The sequence below is a fragment of the Schistocerca cancellata genome, chromosome 2 (genome assembly GCF_023864275.1).
Source record: "Schistocerca cancellata isolate TAMUIC-IGC-003103 chromosome 2, iqSchCanc2.1, whole genome shotgun sequence".
Taxonomy (NCBI): domain Eukaryota; kingdom Metazoa; phylum Arthropoda; class Insecta; order Orthoptera; family Acrididae; genus Schistocerca; species Schistocerca cancellata.
Genome location: NC_064627.1, coordinates 533,644,150 through 533,668,678, shown reverse-complemented (window position 1 = coordinate 533,668,678; position 24,529 = coordinate 533,644,150). Strand labels below are relative to the sequence as shown.

At 48.5% G+C, this 24,529-nt stretch overlaps 28 non-coding genes across 28 annotated transcripts; all 28 read right to left on the bottom strand.

Annotated features, from left to right (window-relative positions):
• Positions 1 to 91: 91 nt before the first annotated feature.
• Positions 92 to 173, bottom strand: Trnas-gcu (transfer RNA serine (anticodon GCU)). Its single transcript has one exon. It is a non-coding gene; the product is annotated as a tRNA-Ser (tRNA).
• An 814-nt stretch (positions 174 to 987) lies between these two features.
• Trnas-gcu (transfer RNA serine (anticodon GCU)) lies at positions 988 to 1,069 on the bottom strand. Its single transcript has one exon. It is a non-coding gene; the product is annotated as a tRNA-Ser (tRNA).
• Positions 1,070 to 1,907: 838 nt separating this feature from the next.
• Positions 1,908 to 1,989, bottom strand: Trnas-gcu (transfer RNA serine (anticodon GCU)). The gene has a single exon. It is a non-coding gene; the product is annotated as a tRNA-Ser (tRNA).
• Positions 1,990 to 2,803: 814 nt separating this feature from the next.
• On the bottom strand, positions 2,804 to 2,885 carry Trnas-gcu (transfer RNA serine (anticodon GCU)). Its single transcript has one exon. It is a non-coding gene; the product is annotated as a tRNA-Ser (tRNA).
• An 838-nt stretch (positions 2,886 to 3,723) lies between these two features.
• Positions 3,724 to 3,805, bottom strand: Trnas-gcu (transfer RNA serine (anticodon GCU)). Its single transcript has one exon. It is a non-coding gene; the product is annotated as a tRNA-Ser (tRNA).
• Positions 3,806 to 4,643: 838 nt separating this feature from the next.
• Positions 4,644 to 4,725, bottom strand: Trnas-gcu (transfer RNA serine (anticodon GCU)). The gene has a single exon. It is a non-coding gene; the product is annotated as a tRNA-Ser (tRNA).
• Positions 4,726 to 5,468: 743 nt separating this feature from the next.
• On the bottom strand, positions 5,469 to 5,550 carry Trnas-gcu (transfer RNA serine (anticodon GCU)). The gene has a single exon. It is a non-coding gene; the product is annotated as a tRNA-Ser (tRNA).
• An 838-nt stretch (positions 5,551 to 6,388) lies between these two features.
• Positions 6,389 to 6,470, bottom strand: Trnas-gcu (transfer RNA serine (anticodon GCU)). The gene has a single exon. It is a non-coding gene; the product is annotated as a tRNA-Ser (tRNA).
• An 838-nt stretch (positions 6,471 to 7,308) lies between these two features.
• Positions 7,309 to 7,390, bottom strand: Trnas-gcu (transfer RNA serine (anticodon GCU)). The gene has a single exon. It is a non-coding gene; the product is annotated as a tRNA-Ser (tRNA).
• Positions 7,391 to 8,204: 814 nt separating this feature from the next.
• On the bottom strand, positions 8,205 to 8,286 carry Trnas-gcu (transfer RNA serine (anticodon GCU)). Its single transcript has one exon. It is a non-coding gene; the product is annotated as a tRNA-Ser (tRNA).
• Positions 8,287 to 9,124: 838 nt separating this feature from the next.
• Positions 9,125 to 9,206, bottom strand: Trnas-gcu (transfer RNA serine (anticodon GCU)). Its single transcript has one exon. It is a non-coding gene; the product is annotated as a tRNA-Ser (tRNA).
• A 743-nt stretch (positions 9,207 to 9,949) lies between these two features.
• On the bottom strand, positions 9,950 to 10,031 carry Trnas-gcu (transfer RNA serine (anticodon GCU)). The gene has a single exon. It is a non-coding gene; the product is annotated as a tRNA-Ser (tRNA).
• An 838-nt stretch (positions 10,032 to 10,869) lies between these two features.
• Trnas-gcu (transfer RNA serine (anticodon GCU)) lies at positions 10,870 to 10,951 on the bottom strand. The gene has a single exon. It is a non-coding gene; the product is annotated as a tRNA-Ser (tRNA).
• An 838-nt stretch (positions 10,952 to 11,789) lies between these two features.
• On the bottom strand, positions 11,790 to 11,871 carry Trnas-gcu (transfer RNA serine (anticodon GCU)). Its single transcript has one exon. It is a non-coding gene; the product is annotated as a tRNA-Ser (tRNA).
• An 838-nt stretch (positions 11,872 to 12,709) lies between these two features.
• Positions 12,710 to 12,791, bottom strand: Trnas-gcu (transfer RNA serine (anticodon GCU)). Its single transcript has one exon. It is a non-coding gene; the product is annotated as a tRNA-Ser (tRNA).
• Positions 12,792 to 13,605: 814 nt separating this feature from the next.
• On the bottom strand, positions 13,606 to 13,687 carry Trnas-gcu (transfer RNA serine (anticodon GCU)). Its single transcript has one exon. It is a non-coding gene; the product is annotated as a tRNA-Ser (tRNA).
• An 838-nt stretch (positions 13,688 to 14,525) lies between these two features.
• Trnas-gcu (transfer RNA serine (anticodon GCU)) lies at positions 14,526 to 14,607 on the bottom strand. Its single transcript has one exon. It is a non-coding gene; the product is annotated as a tRNA-Ser (tRNA).
• Positions 14,608 to 15,445: 838 nt separating this feature from the next.
• Positions 15,446 to 15,527, bottom strand: Trnas-gcu (transfer RNA serine (anticodon GCU)). Its single transcript has one exon. It is a non-coding gene; the product is annotated as a tRNA-Ser (tRNA).
• A 743-nt stretch (positions 15,528 to 16,270) lies between these two features.
• Positions 16,271 to 16,352, bottom strand: Trnas-gcu (transfer RNA serine (anticodon GCU)). The gene has a single exon. It is a non-coding gene; the product is annotated as a tRNA-Ser (tRNA).
• An 838-nt stretch (positions 16,353 to 17,190) lies between these two features.
• Positions 17,191 to 17,272, bottom strand: Trnas-gcu (transfer RNA serine (anticodon GCU)). Its single transcript has one exon. It is a non-coding gene; the product is annotated as a tRNA-Ser (tRNA).
• An 838-nt stretch (positions 17,273 to 18,110) lies between these two features.
• Trnas-gcu (transfer RNA serine (anticodon GCU)) lies at positions 18,111 to 18,192 on the bottom strand. The gene has a single exon. It is a non-coding gene; the product is annotated as a tRNA-Ser (tRNA).
• A 743-nt stretch (positions 18,193 to 18,935) lies between these two features.
• On the bottom strand, positions 18,936 to 19,017 carry Trnas-gcu (transfer RNA serine (anticodon GCU)). Its single transcript has one exon. It is a non-coding gene; the product is annotated as a tRNA-Ser (tRNA).
• Positions 19,018 to 19,855: 838 nt separating this feature from the next.
• Positions 19,856 to 19,937, bottom strand: Trnas-gcu (transfer RNA serine (anticodon GCU)). The gene has a single exon. It is a non-coding gene; the product is annotated as a tRNA-Ser (tRNA).
• An 838-nt stretch (positions 19,938 to 20,775) lies between these two features.
• On the bottom strand, positions 20,776 to 20,857 carry Trnas-gcu (transfer RNA serine (anticodon GCU)). The gene has a single exon. It is a non-coding gene; the product is annotated as a tRNA-Ser (tRNA).
• Positions 20,858 to 21,695: 838 nt separating this feature from the next.
• Trnas-gcu (transfer RNA serine (anticodon GCU)) lies at positions 21,696 to 21,777 on the bottom strand. Its single transcript has one exon. It is a non-coding gene; the product is annotated as a tRNA-Ser (tRNA).
• An 814-nt stretch (positions 21,778 to 22,591) lies between these two features.
• Positions 22,592 to 22,673, bottom strand: Trnas-gcu (transfer RNA serine (anticodon GCU)). Its single transcript has one exon. It is a non-coding gene; the product is annotated as a tRNA-Ser (tRNA).
• Positions 22,674 to 23,511: 838 nt separating this feature from the next.
• On the bottom strand, positions 23,512 to 23,593 carry Trnas-gcu (transfer RNA serine (anticodon GCU)). The gene has a single exon. It is a non-coding gene; the product is annotated as a tRNA-Ser (tRNA).
• An 838-nt stretch (positions 23,594 to 24,431) lies between these two features.
• Positions 24,432 to 24,513, bottom strand: Trnas-gcu (transfer RNA serine (anticodon GCU)). Its single transcript has one exon. It is a non-coding gene; the product is annotated as a tRNA-Ser (tRNA).
• Between the last annotated feature and the right edge of the window lie 16 nt (positions 24,514 to 24,529).

Sequence of the window (24,529 nt, the reverse complement as noted above, 5' to 3'; positions counted from 1 at the left end):
ATCTGCCACGTACACGCTTCGTTGTTACTACTGAGTGGCGTTTCGCATGGAGAAGGAGTGACCGCAAACGCGTGCTTTACGTAAAATTCTTCGACGAGGACGGGATTCGAACCCACGCGTGCAGAGCACATTGGATTAGCAGTCCAACGCCTTAACCACTCGGCCACCTCGTCTGCTGGAACTACATCTGCATCTTTGGCGAGTGCTTGCGCAAAGAAGACATCTGTCGATTCGAAAACGCATTCAAAGCACCGTACTGGGACGGTGTCTGCGTCTAATGCCCAGCTGCAGTGCAGCCGACCAAGCTCCCACTCGCGAATCATTTAATGACAGCATCCGTCGACGTCGATATCCGATCGGGGCAAAATCACCGGCCCACTTATTTACTGCAGGAATAAGTATTGTATCGACATGCAGTGTCGTCTAATGCAAATGAGAAATGTGCTGGGCACTCTTTTCCACGACTTGCTGCAACGAAACGGACAGCTCGATACGCTACACTGATATTGCTTGCAAGGTTTTGACGTTCGTCCTAGCCCAAGATTGTCCTGCTGTTTGGATGGAGCTTGGTGTTTGGGCGGCCACTAGCGACGGATGTCTGCAAAGTCAAGTCTCTCCAGTAGGCCCTGCCAAATCGGTTCTGTATATGGCGGCCTGACGAGTTGTGCTACAGATGGTTTATTATAGGCTCGATACGTTAAAATGACTGCGACAGGTATGCACTTAAATATAAATAAGAACTCGTCGTTCGCAAATACCAACATACTCTTTGCTGGAGCCGTAATTTGATTGGTTTATAGATCTCGACATGATGTATTATTCGAAGGGCATACGCTATGGAATGTTGTGCGCTTTCATCTGGTAGGCAGTTTTGCCTCGTATTTCATACCCACGCTATCTGCCACGTACACGCTTCGTTGTTACTACTGAGTGGCGTTTCGCATGGAGAAGGAGTGACCGCAAACGCGTGCTTTACGTAAAATTCTTCGACGAGGATGGGATTCGAACCCACGCGTGCAGAGCACATTGGATTAGCAGTCCAACGCCTTAACCACTCGGCCACCTCGTCTGCTGGAACTACATCTGCATCTTTGGCGAGTGCTTGCGCAAAGAAGACATCTGTCGATTCGAAAACGCATTCAAAGCACCGTACTGGGCCGGTGTCTGCGTCTAATGCCCAGCTGCAGTGCAGCCGACCAAGCTCCCACTCGCGAATCATTTAATGACAGCATCCGTCGACGTCGATATCCGATCGGGGCAAAATCACCGGCCCACTTATTTACTGCAGGAATAAGTATTGTATCGACATGCAGTGTCGTCTAATGCAAATGAGAAATGTGCTGGGCACTCTTTTCCACGACTTGCTGCAACGAAACGGACAGCTCGATACGCTACACTGATATTGCTTGCAAGGTTTTGACGTTCGTCCTAGCCCAAGATTGTCTTGCTGTTTGGATGGAGCTTGGTGTTTGGGCGGCCACTAGCGACGGATGTCTGCAAAGTCAAGTGTCTCCAGTAGGCCCTGCCAAATCGGTTCTGTATATGGCGGCCTGATGCAAAACAAACTGTCGAAAGGCGACAGTTGTGCTACAGATGGTTTATTATAGGTTTGATACGTTAAAATGACTGCGACAGGTATGCACTTAAATATAAATAAGAACTCGTCGTTCGCAAATACCAACATACTCTTTGCTGGAGCCGTAATTTGATTGGTTTATAGATCTCGACATGATGTATAATTCGAAGGGCATACGCTATGGAATGTTGTGCGCTTTCATCTGGTAGGCAGTTTTGCCTCGTATTTCATACACACGCTATCTGCCACGTACACGCTTCGTTGTTACTACTGAGTGGCGTTTCGCATGGAGAAGGAGTGACCGCAAACGCGTGCTTTACGTAAAATTCTTCGACGAGGACGGGATTCGAACCCACGCGTGCAGAGCACATTGGATTAGCAGTCCAACGCCTTAACCACTCGGCCACCTCGTCTGCTGGAACTACATCTGCATCTTTGGCGAGTGCTTGCGCAAAGAAGACATCTGTCGATTCGAAAACGCATTCAAAGCACCGTACTGGGACGGTGTCTGCGTCTAATGCCCAGCTGCAGTGCAGCCGACCAAGCTCCCACTCGCGAATCATTTAATGACAGCATCCGTCGACGTCGATATCCGATCGGGGCAAAATCACCGGCCCACTTATTTACTGCAGGAATAAGTATTGTATCGACATGCAGTGTCGTCTAATGCAAATGAGAAATGTGCTGGGCACTCTTTTCCACGACTTGCTGCAACGAAACGGACAGCTCGATACGCTACACTGATATTGCTTGCAAGGTTTTGACGTTCGTCCTAGCCCAAGATTGTCCTGCTGTTTGGATGGAGCTTGGTGTTTGGGCGGCCACTAGCGACGGATGTCTGCAAAGTCAAGTCTCTCCAGTAGGCCCTGCCAAATCGGTTCTGTATATGGCGGCCTGACGAGTTGTGCTACAGATGGTTTATTATAGGCTCGATACGTTAAAATGACTGCGACAGGTATGCACTTAAATATAAATAAGAACTCGTCGTTCGCAAATACCAACATACTCTTTGCTGGAGCCGTAATTTGATTGGTTTATAGATCTCGACATGATGTATAATTCGAAGGGCATACGCTATGGAATGTTGTGCGCTTTCATCTGGTAGGCAGTTTTGCCTCGTATTTCATACCCACGCTATCTGCCACGTACACGCTTCGTTGTTACTACTGAGTGGCGTTTCGCATGGAGAAGGAGTGACCGCAAACGCGTGCTTTACGTAAAATTCTTCGACGAGGATGGGATTCGAACCCACGCGTGCAGAGCACATTGGATTAGCAGTCCAACGCCTTAACCACTCGGCCACCTCGTCTGCTGGAACTACATCTGCATCTTTGGCGAGTGCTTGCGCAAAGAAGACATCTGTCGATTCGAAAACGCATTCAAAGCACCGTACTGGGCCGGTGTCTGCGTCTAATGCCCAGCTGCAGTGCAGCCGACCAAGCTCCCACTCGCGAATCATTTAATGACAGCATCCGTCGACGTCGATATCCGATCGGGGCAAAATCACCGGCCCACTTATTTACTGCAGGAATAAGTATTGTATCGACATGCAGTGTCGTCTAATGCAAATGAGAAATGTGCTGGGCACTCTTTTCCACGACTTGCTGCAACGAAACGGACAGCTCGATACGCTACACTGATATTGCTTGCAAGGTTTTGACGTTCGTCCTAGCCCAAGATTGTCTTGCTGTTTGGATGGAGCTTGGTGTTTGGGCGGCCACTAGCGACGGATGTCTGCATAGTCAAGTGTCTCCAGTAGGCCCTGCCAAATCGGTTCTGTATATGGCGGCCTGATGCAAAACAAACTGTCGAAAGGCGACAGTTGTGCTACAGATGGTTTATTATAGGCTCGATACGTTAAAATGACTGCGACAGGTATGCACTTAAATATAAATAAGAACTCGTCGTTCGCAAATACCAACATACTCTTTGCTGGAGCCGTAATTTGATTGGTTTATAGATCTCGACATGATGTATAATTCGAAGGGCATACGCTATGGAATGTTGTGCGCTTTCATCTGGTAGGCAGTTTTGCCTCGTATTTCATACACACGCTATCTGCCACGTACACGCTTCGTTGTTACTACTGAGTGGCGTTTCGCATGGAGAAGGAGTGACCGCAAACGCGTGCTTTACGTAAAATTCTTCGACGAGGATGGGATTCGAACCCACGCGTGCAGAGCACATTGGATTAGCAGTCCAACGCCTTAACCACTCGGCCACCTCGTCTGCTGGAACTACATGTGCATCTTTGGCGAGTGCTTGCGCAAAGAAGACATCTGTCGATTCGAAAACGCATTCAAAGCACCGTACTGGGCCGGTGTCTGCGTCTAATGCCCAGCTGCAGTGCAGCCGACCAAGCTCCCACTCGCGAATCATTTAATGACAGCATCCGTCCACGTCGATATCCGATCGGGGCAAAATCACCGGCCCACTTATTTACTGCAGGAATAAGTATTGTATCGACATGCAGTGTCGTCTAATGCAAATGAGAAATGTGCTGGGCACTCTTTTCCACGACTTGCTGCAACGAAACGGACAGCTCGATACGCTACACTGATATTGCTTGCAAGGTTTTGACGTTCGTCCTAGCCCAAGATTGTCCTGCTGTTTGGATGGAGCTTGGTGTTTGGGCGGCCACTAGCGACGGATGTCTGCAAAGTCAAGTCTCTCCAGTAGGCCCTGCCAAATCGGTTCTGTATATGGCGGCCTGACGCAAAACAAACTGTCGAAAGGCGACAGTTGTGCTACAGATGGTTTATTATAGGCTCGATACGTTAAAATGACTGCGACAGGTATGCACTTAAATATAAATAAGAACTCGTCGTTCGCAAATACCAACATACTCTTTGCTGGAGCCGTAATTTGATTGGTTTATAGATCTCGACATGATGTATAATTCGAAGGGCATACGCTATGGAATGTTGTGCGCTTTCATCTGGTAGGCAGTTTTGCCTCGTATTTCATACACACGCTATCTGCCACGTACACGCTTCGTTGTTACTACTGAGTGGCGTTTCGCATGGAGAAGGAGTGACCGCAAACGCGTGCTTTACGTAAAATTCTTCGACGAGGATGGGATTCGAACCCACGCGTGCAGAGCACATTGGATTAGCAGTCCAACGCCTTAACCACTCGGCCACCTCGTCTGCTGGAACTACATGTGCATCTTTGGCGAGTGCTTGCGCAAAGAAGACATCTGTCGATTCGAAAACGCATTCAAAGCACCGTACTGGGCCGGTGTCTGCGTCTAATGCCCAGCTGCAGTGCAGCCGACCAAGCTCCCACTCGCGAATCATTTAATGACAGCATCCGTCGACGTCGATATCCGATCGGGGCAAAATCACCGGCCCACTTATTTACTGCAGGAATAAGTATTGTATCGACATGCAGTGTCGTCTAATGCAAATGAGAAATGTGCTGGGCACTCTTTTCCACGACTTGCTGCAACGAAACGGACAGCTCGATACGCTACACTGATATTGCTTGCAAGGTTTTGACGTTCGTCCTAGCCCAAGATTGTCCTGCTGTTTGGATGGAGCTTGGTGTTTGGGCGGCCACTAGCGACGGATGTCTGCATGGTTTATTATAGGCTCGATACGTTAAAATGACTGCGACAGGTATGCACTTAAATATAAATAAGAACTCGTCGTTCGCAAATACCAACATACTCTTTGCTGGAGCCGTAATTTGATTGGTTTATAGATCTCGACATGATGTATAATTCGAAGGGCATACGCTATGGAATGTTGTGCGCTTTCATCTGGTAGGCAATTTTGCCTCGTATTTCATACACACGCTATCTGCCACGTACACGCTTCGTTGTTACTACTGAGTGGCGTTTCGCATGGAGAAGGAGTGACCGCAAACGCGTGCTTTACGTAAAATTCTTCGAAGAGGATGGGATTCGAACCCACGCGTGCAGAGCACATTGGATTAGCAGTCCAACGCCTTAACCACTCGGCCACCTCGTCTGCTGGAACTACATGTGCATCTTTGGCGAGTGCTTGCGCAAAGAAGACATCTGTCGATTCGAAAACGCATTCAAAGCACCGTACTGGGCCGGTGTCTGCGTCTAATGCCCAGCTGCAGTGCAGCCGACCAAGCTCCCACTCGCGAATCATTTAATGACAGCATCCGTCGACGTCGATATCCGATCGGGGCAAAATCACCGGCCCACTTATTTACTGCAGGAATAAGTATTGTATCGACATGCAGTGTCGTCTAATGCAAATGAGAAATGTGCTGGGCACTCTTTTCCACGACTTGCTGCAACGAAACGGACAGCTCGATACGCTACACTGATATTGCTTGCAAGGTTTTGACGTTCGTCCTAGCCCAAGATTGTCCTGCTGTTTGGATGGAGCTTGGTGTTTGGGCGGCCACTAGCGACGGATGTCTGCAAAGTCAAGTCTCTCCAGTAGGCCCTGCCAAATCGGTTCTGTATATGGCGGCCTGACGCAAAACAAACTGTCGAAAGGCGACAGTTGTGCTACAGATGGTTTATTATAGGCTCGATACGTTAAAATGACTGCGACAGGTATGCACTTAAATATAAATAAGAACTCGTCGTTCGCAAATACCAACATACTCTTTGCTGGAGCCGTAATTTGATTGGTTTATAGATCTCGACATGATGTATAATTCGAAGGGCATACGCTATGGAATGTTGTGCGCTTTCATCTGGTAGGCAGTTTTGCCTCGTATTTCATACACACGCTATCTGCCACGTACACGCTTCGTTGTTACTACTGAGTGGCGTTTCGCATGGAGAAGGAGTGACCGCAAACGCGTGCTTTACGTAAAATTCTTCGACGAGGATGGGATTCGAACCCACGCGTGCAGAGCACATTGGATTAGCAGTCCAACGCCTTAACCACTCGGCCACCTCGTCTGCTGGAACTACATGTGCATCTTTGGCGAGTGCTTGCGCAAAGAAGACTTCTGTCGATTCGAAAACGCATTCAAAGCACCGTACTGGGCCGGTGTCTGCGTCTAATGCCCAGCTGCAGTGCAGCCGACCAAGCTCCCACTCGCGAATCATTTAATGACAGCATCCGTCCACGTCGATATCCGATCGGGGCAAAATCACCGGCCCACTTATTTACTGCAGGAATAAGTATTGTATCGACATGCAGTGTCGTCTAATGCAAATGAGAAATGTGCTGGGCACTCTTTTCCACGACTTGCTGCAACGAAACGGACAGCTCGATACGCTACACTGATATTGCTTGCAAGGTTTTGACGTTCGTCCTAGCCCAAGATTGTCTTGCTGTTTGGATGGAGCTTGGTGTTTGGGCGGCCACTAGCGACGGATGTCTGCAAAGTCAAGTCTCTCCAGTAGGCCCTGCCAAATCGGTTCTGTATATGGCGGCCTGACGCAAAACAAACTGTCGAAAGGCGACAGTTGTGCTACAGATGGTTTATTATAGGCTCGATACGTTAAAATGACTGCGACAGGTATGCACTTAAATATAAATAAGAACTCGTCGTTCGCAAATACCAACATACTCTTTGCTGGAGCCGTAATTTGATTGGTTTATAGATCTCGACATGATGTATAATTCGAAGGGCATACGCTATGGAATGTTGTGCGCTTTCATCTGGTAGGCAGTTTTGCCTCGTATTTCATACACACGCTATCTGCCACGTACACGCTTCGTTGTTACTACTGAGTGGCGTTTCGCATGGAGAAGGAGTGACCGCAAACGCGTGCTTTACGTAAAATTCTTCGACGAGGACGGGATTCGAACCCACGCGTGCAGAGCACATTGGATTAGCAGTCCAACGCCTTAACCACTCGGCCACCTCGTCTGCTGGAACTACATCTGCATCTTTGGCGAGTGCTTGCGCAAAGAAGACATCTGTCGATTCGAAAACGCATTCAAAGCACCGTACTGGGACGGTGTCTGCGTCTAATGCCCAGCTGCAGTGCAGCCGACCAAGCTCCCACTCGCGAATCATTTAATGACAGCATCCGTCGACGTCGATATCCGATCGGGGCAAAATCACCGGCCCACTTATTTACTGCAGGAATAAGTATTGTATCGACATGCAGTGTCGTCTAATGCAAATGAGAAATGTGCTGGGCACTCTTTTCCACGACTTGCTGCAACGAAACGGACAGCTCGATACGCTACACTGATATTGCTTGCAAGGTTTTGACGTTCGTCCTAGCCCAAGATTGTCCTGCTGTTTGGATGGAGCTTGGTGTTTGGGCGGCCACTAGCGACGGATGTCTGCAAAGTCAAGTCTCTCCAGTAGGCCCTGCCAAATCGGTTCTGTATATGGCGGCCTGACGAGTTGTGCTACAGATGGTTTATTATAGGCTCGATACGTTAAAATGACTGCGACAGGTATGCACTTAAATATAAATAAGAACTCGTCGTTCGCAAATACCAACATACTCTTTGCTGGAGCCGTAATTTGATTGGTTTATAGATCTCGACATGATGTATAATTCGAAGGGCATACGCTATGGAATGTTGTGCGCTTTCATCTGGTAGGCAGTTTTGCCTCGTATTTCATACACACGCTATCTGCCACGTACACGCTTCGTTGTTACTACTGAGTGGCGTTTCGCATGGAGAAGGAGTGACCGCAAACGCGTGCTTTACGTAAAATTCTTCGACGAGGATGGGATTCGAACCCACGCGTGCAGAGCACATTGGATTAGCAGTCCAACGCCTTAACCACTCGGCCACCTCGTCTGCTGGAACTACATGTGCATCTTTGGCGAGTGCTTGCGCAAAGAAGACATCTGTCGATTCGAAAACGCATTCAAAGCACCGTACTGGGCCGGTGTCTGCGTCTAATGCCCAGCTGCAGTGCAGCCGACCAAGCTCCCACTCGCGAATCATTTAATGACAGCATCCGTCCACGTCGATATCCGATCGGGGCAAAATCACCGGCCCACTTATTTACTGCAGGAATAAGTATTGTATCGACATGCAGTGTCGTCTAATGCAAATAAGAAATGTGCTGGGCACTCTTTTCCACGACTTGCTGCAACGAAACGGACAGCTCGATACGCTACACTGATATTGCTTGCAAGGTTTTGACGTTCGTCCTAGCCCAAGATTGTCCTGCTGTTTGGATGGAGCTTGGTGTTTGGGCGGCCACTAGCGACGGATGTCTGCAAAGTCAAGTCTCTCCAGTAGGCCCTGCCAAATCGGTTCTGTATATGGCGGCCTGACGCAAAACAAACTGTCGAAAGGCGACAGTTGTGCTACAGATGGTTTATTATAGGCTCGATACGTTAAAATGACTGCGACAGGTATGCACTTAAATATAAATAAGAACTCGTCGTTCGCAAATACCAACATACTCTTTGCTGGAGCCGTAATTTGATTGGTTTATAGATCTCGACATGATGTATAATTCGAAGGGCATACGCTATGGAATGTTGTGCGCTTTCATCTGGTAGGCAGTTTTGCCTCGTATTTCATACACACGCTATCTGCCACGTACACGCTTCGTTGTTACTACTGAGTGGCGTTTCGCATGGAGAAGGAGTGACCGCAAACGCGTGCTTTACGTAAAATTCTTCGACGAGGATGGGATTCGAACCCACGCGTGCAGAGCACATTGGATTAGCAGTCCAACGCCTTAACCACTCGGCCACCTCGTCTGCTGGAACTACATGTGCATCTTTGGCGAGTGCTTGCGCAAAGAAGACATCTGTCGATTCGAAAACGCATTCAAAGCACCGTACTGGGCCGGTGTCTGCGTCTAATGCCCAGCTGCAGTGCAGCCGACCAAGCTCCCACTCGCGAATCATTTAATGACAGCATCCGTCGACGTCGATATCCGATCGGGGCAAAATCACCGGCCCACTTATTTACTGCAGGAATAAGTATTGTATCGACATGCAGTGTCGTCTAATGCAAATGAGAAATGTGCTGGGCACTCTTTTCCACGACTTGCTGCAACGAAACGGACAGCTCGATACGCTACACTGATATTGCTTGCAAGGTTTTGACGTTCGTCCTAGCCCAAGATTGTCCTGCTGTTTGGATGGAGCTTGGTGTTTGGGCGGCCACTAGCGACGGATGTCTGCATGGTTTATTATAGGCTCGATACGTTAAAATGACTGCGACAGGTATGCACTTAAATATAAATAAGAACTCGTCGTTCGCAAATACCAACATACTCTTTGCTGGAGCCGTAATTTGATTGGTTTATAGATCTCGACATGATGTATAATTCGAAGGGCATACGCTATGGAATGTTGTGCGCTTTCATCTGGTAGGCAGTTTTGCCTCGTATTTCATACACACGCTATCTGCCACGTACACGCTTCGTTGTTACTACTGAGTGGCGTTTCGCATGGAGAAGGAGTGACCGCAAACGCGTGCTTTACGTAAAATTCTTCGACGAGGATGGGATTCGAACCCACGCGTGCAGAGCACATTGGATTAGCAGTCCAACGCCTTAACCACTCGGCCACCTCGTCTGCTGGAACTACATGTGCATCTTTGGCGAGTGCTTGCGCAAAGAAGACATCTGTCGATTCGAAAACGCATTCAAAGCACCGTACTGGGCCGGTGTCTGCGTCTAATGCCCAGCTGCAGTGCAGCCGACCAAGCTCCCACTCGCGAATCATTTAATGACAGCATCCGTCCACGTCGATATCCGATCGGGGCAAAATCACCGGCCCACTTATTTACTGCAGGAATAAGTATTGTATCGACATGCAGTGTCGTCTAATGCAAATGAGAAATGTGCTGGGCACTCTTTTCCACGACTTGCTGCAACGAAACGGACAGCTCGATACGCTACACTGATATTGCTTGCAAGGTTTTGACGTTCGTCCTAGCCCAAGATTGTCCTGCTGTTTGGATGGAGCTTGGTGTTTGGGCGGCCACTAGCGACGGATGTCTGCAAAGTCAAGTCTCTCCAGTAGGCCCTGCCAAATCGGTTCTGTATATGGCGGCCTGACGCAAAACAAACTGTCGAAAGGCGACAGTTGTGCTACAGATGGTTTATTATAGGCTCGATACGTTAAAATGACTGCGACAGGTATGCACTTAAATATAAATAAGAACTCGTCGTTCGCAAATACCAACATACTCTTTGCTGGAGCCGTAATTTGATTGGTTTATAGATCTCGACATGATGTATAATTCGAAGGGCATACGCTATGGAATGTTGTGCGCTTTCATCTGGTAGGCAGTTTTGCCTCGTATTTCATACACACGCTATCTGCCACGTACACGCTTCGTTGTTACTACTGAGTGGCGTTTCGCATGGAGAAGGAGTGACCGCAAACGCGTGCTTTACGTAAAATTCTTCGACGAGGATGGGATTCGAACCCACGCGTGCAGAGCACATTGGATTAGCAGTCCAACGCCTTAACCACTCGGCCACCTCGTCTGCTGGAACTACATGTGCATCTTTGGCGAGTGCTTGCGCAAAGAAGACTTCTGTCGATTCGAAAACGCATTCAAAGCACCGTACTGGGCCGGTGTCTGCGTCTAATGCCCAGCTGCAGTGCAGCCGACCAAGCTCCCACTCGCGAATCATTTAATGACAGCATCCGTCCACGTCGATATCCGATCGGGGCAAAATCACCGGCCCACTTATTTACTGCAGGAATAAGTATTGTATCGACATGCAGTGTCGTCTAATGCAAATGAGAAATGTGCTGGGCACTCTTTTCCACGACTTGCTGCAACGAAACGGACAGCTCGATACGCTACACTGATATTGCTTGCAAGGTTTTGACGTTCGTCCTAGCCCAAGATTGTCTTGCTGTTTGGATGGAGCTTGGTGTTTGGGCGGCCACTAGCGACGGATGTCTGCAAAGTCAAGTCTCTCCAGTAGGCCCTGCCAAATCGGTTCTGTATATGGCGGCCTGACGCAAAACAAACTGTCGAAAGGCGACAGTTGTGCTACAGATGGTTTATTATAGGCTCGATACGTTAAAATGACTGCGACAGGTATGCACTTAAATATAAATAAGAACTCGTCGTTCGCAAATACCAACATACTCTTTGCTGGAGCCGTAATTTGATTGGTTTATAGATCTCGACATGATGTATAATTCGAAGGGCATACGCTATGGAATGTTGTGCGCTTTCATCTGGTAGGCAGTTTTGCCTCGTATTTCATACACACGCTATCTGCCACGTACACGCTTCGTTGTTACTACTGAGTGGCGTTTCGCATGGAGAAGGAGTGACCGCAAACGCGTGCTTTACGTAAAATTCTTCGACGAGGATGGGATTCGAACCCACGCGTGCAGAGCACATTGGATTAGCAGTCCAACGCCTTAACCACTCGGCCACCTCGTCTGCTGGAACTACATGTGCATCTTTGGCGAGTGCTTGCGCAAAGAAGACTTCTGTCGATTCGAAAACGCATTCAAAGCACCGTACTGGGCCGGTGTCTGCGTCTAATGCCCAGCTGCAGTGCAGCCGACCAAGCTCCCACTCGCGAATCATTTAATGACAGCATCCGTCCACGTCGATATCCGATCGGGGCAAAATCACCGGCCCACTTATTTACTGCAGGAATAAGTATTGTATCGACATGCAGTGTCGTCTAATGCAAATGAGAAATGTGCTGGGCACTCTTTTCCACGACTTGCTGCAACGAAACGGACAGCTCGATACGCTACACTGATATTGCTTGCAAGGTTTTGACGTTCGTCCTAGCCCAAGATTGTCTTGCTGTTTGGATGGAGCTTGGTGTTTGGGCGGCCACTAGCGACGGATGTCTGCAAAGTCAAGTCTCTCCAGTAGGCCCTGCCAAATCGGTTCTGTATATGGCGGCCTGACGCAAAACAAACTGTCGAAAGGCGACAGTTGTGCTACAGATGGTTTATTATAGGCTCGATACGTTAAAATGACTGCGACAGGTATGCACTTAAATATAAATAAGAACTCGTCGTTCGCAAATACCAACATACTCTTTGCTGGAGCCGTAATTTGATTGGTTTATAGATCTCGACATGATGTATAATTCGAAGGGCATACGCTATGGAATGTTGTGCGCTTTCATCTGGTAGGCAGTTTTGCCTCGTATTTCATACACACGCTATCTGCCACGTACACGCTTCGTTGTTACTACTGAGTGGCGTTTCGCATGGAGAAGGAGTGACCGCAAACGCGTGCTTTACGTAAAATTCTTCGACGAGGACGGGATTCGAACCCACGCGTGCAGAGCACATTGGATTAGCAGTCCAACGCCTTAACCACTCGGCCACCTCGTCTGCTGGAACTACATCTGCATCTTTGGCGAGTGCTTGCGCAAAGAAGACATCTGTCGATTCGAAAACGCATTCAAAGCACCGTACTGGGACGGTGTCTGCGTCTAATGCCCAGCTGCAGTGCAGCCGACCAAGCTCCCACTCGCGAATCATTTAATGACAGCATCCGTCGACGTCGATATCCGATCGGGGCAAAATCACCGGCCCACTTATTTACTGCAGGAATAAGTATTGTATCGACATGCAGTGTCGTCTAATGCAAATGAGAAATGTGCTGGGCACTCTTTTCCACGACTTGCTGCAACGAAACGGACAGCTCGATACGCTACACTGATATTGCTTGCAAGGTTTTGACGTTCGTCCTAGCCCAAGATTGTCCTGCTGTTTGGATGGAGCTTGGTGTTTGGGCGGCCACTAGCGACGGATGTCTGCAAAGTCAAGTCTCTCCAGTAGGCCCTGCCAAATCGGTTCTGTATATGGCGGCCTGACGAGTTGTGCTACAGATGGTTTATTATAGGCTCGATACGTTAAAATGACTGCGACAGGTATGCACTTAAATATAAATAAGAACTCGTCGTTCGCAAATACCAACATACTCTTTGCTGGAGCCGTAATTTGATTGGTTTATAGATCTCGACATGATGTATAATTCGAAGGGCATACGCTATGGAATGTTGTGCGCTTTCATCTGGTAGGCAGTTTTGCCTCGTATTTCATACCCACGCTATCTGCCACGTACACGCTTCGTTGTTACTACTGAGTGGCGTTTCGCATGGAGAAGGAGTGACCGCAAACGCGTGCTTTACGTAAAATTCTTCGACGAGGATGGGATTCGAACCCACGCGTGCAGAGCACATTGGATTAGCAGTCCAACGCCTTAACCACTCGGCCACCTCGTCTGCTGGAACTACATCTGCATCTTTGGCGAGTGCTTGCGCAAAGAAGACATCTGTCGATTCGAAAACGCATTCAAAGCACCGTACTGGGCCGGTGTCTGCGTCTAATGCCCAGCTGCAGTGCAGCCGACCAAGCTCCCACTCGCGAATCATTTAATGACAGCATCCGTCCACGTCGATATCCGATCGGGGCAAAATCACCGGCCCACTTATTTACTGCAGGAATAAGTATTGTATCGACATGCAGTGTCGTCTAATGCAAATGAGAAATGTGCTGGGCACTCTTTTCCACGACTTGCTGCAACGAAACGGACAGCTCGATACGCTACACTGATATTGCTTGCAAGGTTTTGACGTTCGTCCTAGCCCAAGATTGTCTTGCTGTTTGGATGGAGCTTGGTGTTTGGGCGGCCACTAGCGACGGATGTCTGCAAAGTCAAGTGTCTCCAGTAGGCCCTGCCAAATCGGTTCTGTATATGGCGGCCTGATGCAAAACAAACTGTCGAAAGGCGACAGTTGTGCTACAGATGGTTTATTATAGGCTCGATACGTTAAAATGACTGCGACAGGTATGCACTTAAATATAAATAAGAACTCGTCGTTCGCAAATACCAACATACTCTTTGCTGGAGCCGTAATTTGATTGGTTTATAGATCTCGACATGATGTATAATTCGAAGGGCATACGCTATGGAATGTTGTGCGCTTTCATCTGGTAGGCAGTTTTGCCTCGTATTTCATACACACGCTATCTGCCACGTACACGCTTCGTTGTTACTACTGAGTGGCGTTTCGCATGGAGAAGGAGTGACCGCAAACGCGTGCTTTACGTAAAATTCTTCGACGAGGATGGGATTCGAACCCACGCGTGCAGAGCACATTGGATTAGCAGTCCAACGCCTTAACCACTCGGCCACCTCGTCTGCTGGAACTACATGTGCATCTTTGGCGAGTGCTTGCGCAAAGAAGACATCTGTCGATTCGAAAACGCATTCAAAGCACCGTACTGGGCCGGTGTCTGCGTCTAATGCCCAGCTGCAGTGCAGCCGACCAAGCTCCCACTCGCGAATCATTTAATGACAGCATCCGTCCACGTCGATATCCGATCGGGGCAAAATCACCGGCCCACTTATTTACTGCAGGAATAAGTATTGTATCGACATGCAGTGTCGTCTAATGCAAATAAGAAATGTGCTGGGCACTCTTTTCCACGACTTGCTGCAACGAAACGGACAGCTCGATACGCTACACTGATATTGCTTGCAAGGTTTTGACGTTCGTCCTAGCCCAAGATTGTCCTGCTGTTTGGATGGAGCTTGGTGTTTGGGCGGCCACTAGCGACGGATGTCTGCAAAGTCAAGTCTCTCCAGTAGGCCCTGCCAAATCGGTTCTGTATATGGCGGCCTGACGCAAAACAAACTGTCGAAAGGCGACAGTTGTGCTACAGATGGTTTATTATAGGCTCGATACGTTAAAATGACTGCGACAGGTATGCACTTAAATATAAATAAGAACTCGTCGTTCGCAAATACCAACATACTCTTTGCTGGAGCCGTAATTTGATTGGTTTATAGATCTCGACATGATGTATAATTCGAAGGGCATACGCTATGGAATGTTGTGCGCTTTCATCTGGTAGGCAGTTTTGCCTCGTATTTCATACACACGCTATCTGCCACGTACACGCTTCGTTGTTACTACTGAGTGGCGTTTCGCATGGAGAAGGAGTGACCGCAAACGCGTGCTTTACGTAAAATTCTTCGACGAGGATGGGATTCGAACCCACGCGTGCAGAGCACATTGGATTAGCAGTCCAACGCCTTAACCACTCGGCCACCTCGTCTGCTGGAACTACATGTGCATCTTTGGCGAGTGCTTGCGCAAAGAAGACATCTGTCGATTCGAAAACGCATTCAAAGCACCGTACTGGGCCGGTGTCTGCGTCTAATGCCCAGCTGCAGTGCAGCCGACCAAGCTCCCACTCGCGAATCATTTAATGACAGCATCCGTCGACGTCGATATCCGATCGGGGCAAAATCACCGGCCCACTTATTTACTGCAGGAATAAGTATTGTATCGACATGCAGTGTCGTCTAATGCAAATGAGAAATGTGCTGGGCACTCTTTTCCACGACTTGCTGCAACGAAACGGACAGCTCGATACGCTACACTGATATTGCTTGCAAGGTTTTGACGTTCGTCCTAGCCCAAGATTGTCCTGCTGTTTGGATGGAGCTTGGTGTTTGGGCGGCCACTAGCGACGGATGTCTGCATGGTTTATTATAGGCTCGATACGTTAAAATGACTGCGACAGGTATGCACTTAAATATAAATAAGAACTCGTCGTTCGCAAATACCAACATACTCTTTGCTGGAGCCGTAATTTGATTGGTTTATAGATCTCGACATGATGTATAATTCGAAGGGCATACGCTATGGAATGTTGTGCGCTTTCATCTGGTAGGCAGTTTTGCCTCGTATTTCATACACACGCTATCTGCCACGTACACGCTTCGTTGTTACTACTGAGTGGCGTTTCGCATGGAGAAGGAGTGACCGCAAACGCGTGCTTTACGTAAAATTCTTCGACGAGGATGGGATTCGAACCCACGCGTGCAGAGCACATTGGATTAGCAGTCCAACGCCTTAACCACTCGGCCACCTCGTCTGCTGGAACTACATCTGCATCTTTGGCGAGTGCTTGCGCAAAGAAGACATCTGTCGATTCGAAAACGCATTCAAAGCACCGTACTGGGCCGGTGTCTGCGTCTAATGCCCAGCTGCAGTGCAGCCGACCAAGCTCCCACTCGCGAATCATTTAATGACAGCATCCGTCCACGTCGATATCCGATCGGGGCAAAATCACCGGCCCACTTATTTACTGCAGGAATAAGTATTGTATCGACATGCAGTGTCGTCTAATGCAAATGAGAAATGTGCTGGGCACTCTTTTCCACGACTTGCTGCAACGAAACGGACAGCTCGATACGCTACACTGATATTGCTTGCAAGGTTTTGACGTTCGTCCTAGCCCAAGATTGTCTTGCTGTTTGGATGGAGCTTGGTGTTTGGGCGGCCACTAGCGACGGATGTCTGCAAAGTCAAGTGTCTCCAGTAGGCCCTGCCAAATCGGTTCTGTATATGGCGGCCTGATGCAAAACAAACTGTCGAAAGGCGACAGTTGTGCTACAGATGGTTTATTATAGGCTCGATACGTTAAAATGACTGCGACAGGTATGCACTTAAATATAAATAAGAACTCGTCGTTCGCAAATACCAACATACTCTTTGCTGGAGCCGTAATTTGATTGGTTTATAGATCTCGACATGATGTATAATTCGAAGGGCATACGCTATGGAATGTTGTGCGCTTTCATCTGGTAGGCAGTTTTGCCTCGTATTTCATACACACGCTATCTGCCACGTACACGCTTCGTTGTTACTACTGAGTGGCGTTTCGCATGGAGAAGGAGTGACCGCAAACGCGTGCTTTACGTAAAATTCTTCGACGAGGATGGGATTCGAACCCACGCGTGCAGAGCACATTGGATTAGCAGTCCAACGCCTTAACCACTCGGCCACCTCGTCTGCTGGAACTACATGTGCATCTTTGGCGAGTGCTTGCGCAAAGAAGACATCTGTCGATTCGAAAACGCATTCAAAGCACCGTACTGGGCCGGTGTCTGCGTCTAATGCCCAGCTGCAGTGCAGCCGACCAAGCTCCCACTCGCGAATCATTTAATGACAGCATCCGTCCACGTCGATATCCGATCGGGGCAAAATCACCGGCCCACTTATTTACTGCAGGAATAAGTATTGTATCGACATGCAGTGTCGTCTAATGCAAATAAGAAATGTGCTGGGCACTCTTTTCCACGACTTGCTGCAACGAAACGGACAGCTCGATACGCTACACTGATATTGCTTGCAAGGTTTTGACGTTCGTCCTAGCCCAAGATTGTCCTGCTGTTTGGATGGAGCTTGGTGTTTGGGCGGCCACTAGCGACGGATGTCTGCAAAGTCAAGTCTCTCCAGTAGGCCCTGCCAAATCGGTTCTGTATATGGCGGCCTGACGCAAAACAAACTGTCGAAAGGCGACAGTTGTGCTACAGATGGTTTATTATAGGCTCGATACGTTAAAATGACTGCGACAGGTATGCACTTAAATATAAATAAGAACTCGTCGTTCGCAAATACCAACATACTCTTTGCTGGAGCCGTAATTTGATTGGTTTATAGATCTCGACATGATGTATAATTCGAAGGGCATACGCTATGGAATGTTGTGCGCTTTCATCTGGTAGGCAGTTTTGCCTCGTATTTCATACACACGCTATCTGCCACGTACACGCTTCGTTGTTACTACTGAGTGGCGTTTCGCATGGAGAAGGAGTGACCGCAAACGCGTGCTTTACGTAAAATTCTTCGACGAGGATGGGATTCGAACCCACGCGTGCAGAGCACATTGGATTAGCAGTCCAACGCCTTAACCACTCGGCCACCTCGTCTGCTGGAACTACATGTGCATCTTTGGCGAGTGCTTGCGCAAAGAAGACATCTGTCGATTCGAAAACGCATTCAAAGCACCGTACTGGGCCGGTGTCTGCGTCTAATGCCCAGCTGCAGTGCAGCCGACCAAGCTCCCACTCGCGAATCATTTAATGACAGCATCCGTCGACGTCGATATCCGATCGGGGCAAAATCACCGGCCCACTTATTTACTGCAGGAATAAGTATTGTATCGACATGCAGTGTCGTCTAATGCAAATGAGAAATGTGCTGGGCACTCTTTTCCACGACTTGCTGCAACGAAACGGACAGCTCGATACGCTACACTGATATTGCTTGCAAGGTTTTGACGTTCGTCCTAGCCCAAGATTGTCCTGCTGTTTGGATGGAGCTTGGTGTTTGGGCGGCCACTAGCGACGGATGTCTGCATGGTTTATTATAGGCTCGATACGTTAAAATGACTGCGACAGGTATGCACTTAAATATAAATAAGAACTCGTCGTTCGCAAATACCAACATACTCTTTGCTGGAGCCGTAATTTGATTGGTTTATAGATCTCGACATGATGTATAATTCGAAGGGCATACGCTATGGAATGTTGTGCGCTTTCATCTGGTAGGCAGTTTTGCCTCGTATTTCATACACACGCTATCTGCCACGTACACGCTTCGTTGTTACTACTGAGTGGCGTTTCGCATGGAGAAGGAGTGACCGCAAACGCGTGCTTTACGTAAAATTCTTCGACGAGGATGGGATTCGAACCCACGCGTGCAGAGCACATTGGATTAGCAGTCCAACGCCTTAACCACTCGGCCACCTCGTCTGCTGGAACTACATGTGCATCTTTGGCGAGTGCTTGCGCAAAGAAGACATCTGTCGATTCGAAAACGCATTCAAAGCACCGTACTGGGCCGGTGTCTGCGTCTAATGCCCAGCTGCAGTGCAGCCGACCAAGCTCCCACTCGCGAATCATTTAATGACAGCATCCGTCCACGTCGATATCCGATCGGGGCAAAATCACCGGCCCACTTATTTACTGCAGGAATAAGTATTGTATCGACATGCAGTGTCGTCTAATGCAAATGAGAAATGTGCTGGGCACTCTTTTCCACGACTTGCTGCAACGAAACGGACAGCTCGATACGCTACACTGATATTGCTTGCAAGGTTTTGACGTTCGTCCTAGCCCAAGATTGTCCTGCTGTTTGGATGGAGCTTGGTGTTTGGGCGGCCACTAGCGACGGATGTCTGCAAAGTCAAGTCTCTCCAGTAGGCCCTGCCAAATCGGTTCTGTATATGGCGGCCTGACGCAAAACAAACTGTCGAAAGGCGACAGTTGTGCTACAGATGGTTTATTATAGGCTCGATACGTTAAAATGACTGCGACAGGTATGCACTTAAATATAAATAAGAACTCGTCGTTCGCAAATACCAACATACTCTTTGCTGGAGCCGTAATTTGATTGGTTTATAGATCTCGACATGATGTATAATTCGAAGGGCATACGCTATGGAATGTTGTGCGCTTTCATCTGGTAGGCAGTTTTGCCTCGTATTTCATACACACGCTATCTGCCACGTACACGCTTCGTTGTTACTACTGAGTGGCGTTTCGCATGGAGAAGGAGTGACCGCAAACGCGTGCTTTACGTAAAATTCTTCGACGAGGATGGGATTCGAACCCACGCGTGCAGAGCACATTGGATTAGCAGTCCAACGCCTTAACCACTCGGCCACCTCGTCTGCTGGAACTACATGTGCATCTTTGGCGAGTGCTTGCGCAAAGAAGACTTCTGTCGATTCGAAAACGCATTCAAAGCACCGTACTGGGCCGGTGTCTGCGTCTAATGCCCAGCTGCAGTGCAGCCGACCAAGCTCCCACTCGCGAATCATTTAATGACAGCATCCGTCCACGTCGATATCCGATCGGGGCAAAATCACCGGCCCACTTATTTACTGCAGGAATAAGTATTGTATCGACATGCAGTGTCGTCTAATGCAAATGAGAAATGTGCTGGGCACTCTTTTCCACGACTTGCTGCAACGAAACGGACAGCTCGATACGCTACACTGATATTGCTTGCAAGGTTTTGACGTTCGTCCTAGCCCAAGATTGTCCTGCTGTTTGGATGGAGCTTGGTGTTTGGGCGGCCACTAGCGACGGATGTCTGCAAAGTCAAGTCTCTCCAGTAGGCCCTGCCAAATCGGTTCTGTATATGGCGGCCTGACGCAAAACAAACTGTCGAAAGGCGACAGTTGTGCTACAGATGGTTTATTATAGGCTCGATACGTTAAAATGACTGCGACAGGTATGCACTTAAATATAAATAAGAACTCGTCGTTCGCAAATACCAACATACTCTTTGCTGGAGCCGTAATTTGATTGGTTTATAGATCTCGACATGATGTATAATTCGAAGGGCATACGCTATGGAATGTTGTGCGCTTTCATCTGGTAGGCAGTTTTGCCTCGTATTTCATACACACGCTATCTGCCACGTACACGCTTCGTTGTTACTACTGAGTGGCGTTTCGCATGGAGAAGGAGTGACCGCAAACGCGTGCTTTACGTAAAATTCTTCGACGAGGATGGGATTCGAACCCACGCGTGCAGAGCACATTGGATTAGCAGTCCAACGCCTTAACCACTCGGCCACCTCGTCTGCTGGAACTACATGTGCATCTTTGGCGAGTGCTTGCGCAAAGAAGACTTCTGTCGATTCGAAAACGCATTCAAAGCACCGTACTGGGCCGGTGTCTGCGTCTAATGCCCAGCTGCAGTGCAGCCGACCAAGCTCCCACTCGCGAATCATTTAATGACAGCATCCGTCCACGTCGATATCCGATCGGGGCAAAATCACCGGCCCACTTATTTACTGCAGGAATAAGTATTGTATCGACATGCAGTGTCGTCTAATGCAAATGAGAAATGTGCTGGGCACTCTTTTCCACGACTTGCTGCAACGAAACGGACAGCTCGATACGCTACACTGATATTGCTTGCAAGGTTTTGACGTTCGTCCTAGCCCAAGATTGTCCTGCTGTTTGGATGGAGCTTGGTGTTTGGGCGGCCACTAGCGACGGATGTCTGCAAAGTCAAGTCTCTCCAGTAGGCCCTGCCAAATCGGTTCTGTATATGGCGGCCTGACGCAAAACAAACTGTCGAAAGGCGACAGTTGTGCTACAGATGGTTTATTATAGGCTCGATACGTTAAAATGACTGCGACAGGTATGCACTTAAATATAAATAAGAACTCGTCGTTCGCAAATACCAACATACTCTTTGCTGGAGCCGTAATTTGATTGGTTTATAGATCTCGACATGATGTATAATTCGAAGGGCATACGCTATGGAATGTTGTGCGCTTTCATCTGGTAGGCAGTTTTGCCTCGTATTTCATACACACGCTATCTGCCACGTACACGCTTCGTTGTTACTACTGAGTGGCGTTTCGCATGGAGAAGGAGTGACCGCAAACGCGTGCTTTACGTAAAATTCTTCGACGAGGATGGGATTCGAACCCACGCGTGCAGAGCACATTGGATTAGCAGTCCAACGCCTTAACCACTCGGCCACCTCGTCTGCTGGAACTACATCTGCATCTTTGGCGAGTGCTTGCGCAAAGAAGACATCTGTCGATTCGAAAACGCATTCAAAGCACCGTACTGGGCCGGTGTCTGCGTCTAATGCCCAGCTGCAGTGCAGCCGACCAAGCTCCCACTCGCGAATCATTTAATGACAGCATCCGTCCACGTCGATATCCGATCGGGGCAAAATCACCGGCCCACTTATTTACTGCAGGAATAAGTATTGTATCGACATGCAGTGTCGTCTAATGCAAATGAGAAATGTGCTGGGCACTCTTTTCCACGACTTGCTGCAACGAAACGGACAGCTCGATACGCTACACTGATATTGCTTGCAAGGTTTTGACGTTCGTCCTAGCCCAAGATTGTCCTGCTGTTTGGATGGAGCTTGGTGTTTGGGCGGCCACTAGCGACGGATGTCTGCAAAGTCAAGTCTCTCCAGTAGGCCCTGCCAAATCGGTTCTGTATATGGCGGCCTGACGAGTTGTGCTACAGATGGTTTATTATAGGCTCGATACGTTAAAATGACTGCGACAGGTATGCACTTAAATATAAATAAGAACTCGTCGTTCGCAAATACCAACATACTCTTTGCTGGAGCCGTAATTTGATTGGTTTATAGATCTCGACATGATGTATAATTCGAAGGGCATACGCTATGGAATGTTGTGCGCTTTCATCTGGTAGGCAGTTTTGCCTCGTATTTCATACCCACGCTATCTGCCACGTACATGCTTCGTTGTTACTACTGAGTGGCGTTTCGCATGGAGAAGGAGTGACCGCAAACGCGTGCTTTACGTAAAATTCTTCGACGAGGATGGGATTCGAACCCACGCGTGCAGAGCACATTGGATTAGCAGTCCAACGCCTTAACCACTCGGCCACCTCGTCTGCTGGAACTACATCTGCATCTTTGGCGAGTGCTTGCGCAAAGAAGACATCTGTCGATTCGAAAACGCATTCAAAGCACCGTACTGGGCCGGTGTCAGCGTCTAATGCCCAGCTGCAGTGCAGCCGACCAAGCTCCCACTCGCGAATCATTTAATGACAGCATCCGTCCACGTCGATATCCGATCGGGGCAAAATCACCGGCCCACTTATTTACTGCAGGAATAAGTATTGTATCGACATGCAGTGTCGTCTAATGCAAATGAGAAATGTGCTGGGCACTCTTTTCCACGACTTGCTGCAACGAAACGGACAGCTCGATACGCTACACTGATATTGCTTGCAAGGTTTTGACGTTCGTCCTAGCCCAAGATTGTCCTGCTGTTTGGATGGAGCTTGGTGTTTGGGCGGCCACTAGCGACGGATGTCTGCAAAGTCAAGTCTCTCCAGTAGGCCCTGCCAAATCGGTTCTGTATATGGCGGCCTGACGCAAAACAAACTGTCGAAAGGCGACAGTTGTGCTACAGATGGTTTATTATAGGCTCGATACGTTAAAATGACTGCGACAGGTATGCACTTAAATATAAATAAGAACTCGTCGTTCGCAAATACCAACATACTCTTTGCTGGAGCCGTAATTTGATTGGTTTATAGATTTCGAAATGATGTATAATTCGAAGGGCATACGCTATGGAATGTTGTGCGCTTTCATCTGGTAGGCAGTTTTGCCTCGTATTTCATACACACGCTATCTGCCACGTACACGCTTCGTTGTTACTACTGAGTGGCGTTTCGCATGGAGAAGGAGTGACCGCAAACGCGTGCTTTACGTAAAATTCTTCGACGAGGATGGGATTCGAACCCACGCGTGCAGAGCACATTGGATTAGCAGTCCAACGCCTTAACCACTCGGCCACCTCGTCTGCTGGAACTACATCTGCATCTTTGGCGAGTGGTTGCGCAAAGAAGACATCTGTCGATTCGAAAACGCATTCAAAGCACCGTACTGGGCCGGTGTCTGCGTCTAATGCCCAGCTGCAGTGCAGCCGACCAAGCTCCCACTCGCGAATCATTTAATGACAGCATCCGTCCACGTCGATATCCGATCGGGGCAAAATCACCGGCCCACTTATTTACTGCAGGAATAAGTATTGTATCGACATGCAGTGTCGTCTAATGCAAATGAGAAATGTGCTGGGCACTCTTTTCCACGACTTGCTGCAACGAAACGGACAGCTCGATACGCTACACTGATATTGCTTGCAAGGTTTTGACGTTCGTCCTAGCCCAAGATTGTCCTGCTGTTTGGATGGAGCTTGGTGTTTGGGCGGCCACTAGCGACGGATGTCTGCAAAGTCAAGTCTCTCCAGTAGGCCCTGCCAAATCGGTTCTGTATATGGCGGCCTGATGCAAAACAAACTGTCGAAAGGCGACAGTTGTGCTACAGATGGTTTATTATAGGCTCGATACGTTAAAATGACTGCGACAGGTATGCACTTAAATATAAATAAGAACTCGTCGTTCGCAAATACCAACATACTCTTTGCTGGAGCCGTAATTTGATTGGTTTATAGATCTCGACATGATGTATAATTCGAAGGGCATACGCTATGGAATGTTGTGCGCTTTCATCTGGTAGGCAGTTTTGCCTCGTATTTCATACACACGCTATCTGCCACGTACACGCTTCGTTGTTACTACTGAGTGGCGTTTCGCATGGAGAAGGAGTGACCGCAAACGCGTGCTTTACGTAAAATTCTTCGACGAGGATGGGATTCGAACCCACGCGTGCAGAGCACATTGGATTAGCAGTCCAACGCCTTAACCACTCGGCCACCTCGTCTGCTGGAACTACATGT